This window comes from Elephantulus edwardii, unplaced genomic scaffold (genome assembly GCF_000299155.1).
Source record: "Elephantulus edwardii isolate Elephantulus edwardi_28Jun2011 unplaced genomic scaffold, EleEdw1.0 scaffold00016, whole genome shotgun sequence".
Taxonomy (NCBI): Eukaryota; Metazoa; Chordata; class Mammalia; order Macroscelidea; family Macroscelididae; genus Elephantulus; species Elephantulus edwardii.
The window spans coordinates 4,555,524-4,556,974 of record NW_006399766.1 but is presented as its reverse complement, the minus strand read 5'-3'; positions in this window follow the sequence as shown (position 1 = coordinate 4,556,974).

Here is a 1,451-nt window from a genome sequence, read left to right as displayed (position 1 = left end):
ATTCCATTGTGGTTGGACATTTGGGCTATTTCCATGTTCTTGCAATGGTGAATAACTCTGCTATGAATATTAGCATGTAAGTCTCTGCGCGTCAGTTTTCATTTTCTCGAGGTATATTCCAAGCATTCAGCTTTTTGAGGAAGACCAAACTGCCTTCCAGAGAGCCATCACTATTTTTGATAAGCAGAGGCTGGGGTCATTTTGAGCTGTAAATGCTACACCCTCTGTTGAATTTTTTTCTCTTCCTGGAGCATGTGATTAAATTGCACTGGTCTAATTTATACATTTCCTTCAAATAATCTTTTTGTTCACTAAAAGCTACAGCCAGCATGCTAATTCTAACTCATAGTATCCATACAGGGCAGAGTAGCCCTGCTGTACAGTCACAGTATCTCCTAGGCTGTATGTAGTATTTATGGATGGTTCAAACCATTGACCACTGAGTTAGCACACGGTGATTAACCACTGTGCCGGTAGGGCCCTTTGCTGCTTATTGCTTGCTTATATGACCAGGATTGAGGCTTTCTGGTTTTGTCAAACACTAACCCAATCACACATAGTCTTTTAAGTTCTTCATCAATTCCCGCTTCCCCACCCTCACCATCATCTTTTATATTGTTACTGCGGAACATTTGTTACCTAACTCTGGCTGAAAACATTGAGCATGTCCCCTGCTTTTCCCAATCTCTCTTAAATAATTTTTAACAAATCTATTTGAAGCATTAACACATTTGTTCTGATCTCATAATTAATTCCAGTCTAGTGTTATTTGAAATGCCAAAGTTATTCAGAGTGAAGCTTTTCTCCTCCTGCTCAAACGTACATGAGTACTGAAACTCTTCAGCAGGAAAAGGACATAAAATATCTTCCTCCCTTAGTTGCTTACGAGTATTGCTTAGTCCAGGGCAATAGTGAAAGGATCATTCACTAAAGTAGATGGTGGAGTTGGGTTCTTTCTGGTGTTGGGATTCTCTCATATAGAATTTTCCTAGTGATAACTCTCCACAATGAAGTACATTTTAAGGTTGCTTAGCTTTATTCCCTTTGAAGAGACTTCCACCTAGATCCCTTAGTGAAGAGAATTCATCTTCTCTGATTGACTATATGTAGCTTTACCCTCTGCTTCTGGATTATCAATTATAAAACCTTTGGTTAGAGTCCTTGTGTTTCTTCAATCTGGGTTTGTTTGGGGTTTGGTGTTTTTTTGTTTTCTTTTTGTGGATTAAATTTTTAAAAAACCTTAAAGTAGATTATCCCTTTTTCAAGCTCATATTTAGTCCCTAGGAAGTCTGAGCCTCTATTCTGCATGTTTTGGAAGAGGAACTAACTTCGAGGACAAGCTGTTGCCATCAATGAATGGCAGCAAGCATTGCAAAGAGGTTTTTCCTTTAGAATTCATAGACATAAGTCAAATGTCCATCCTCTTGCTTCTTAAACCTGTGGAAATAAAT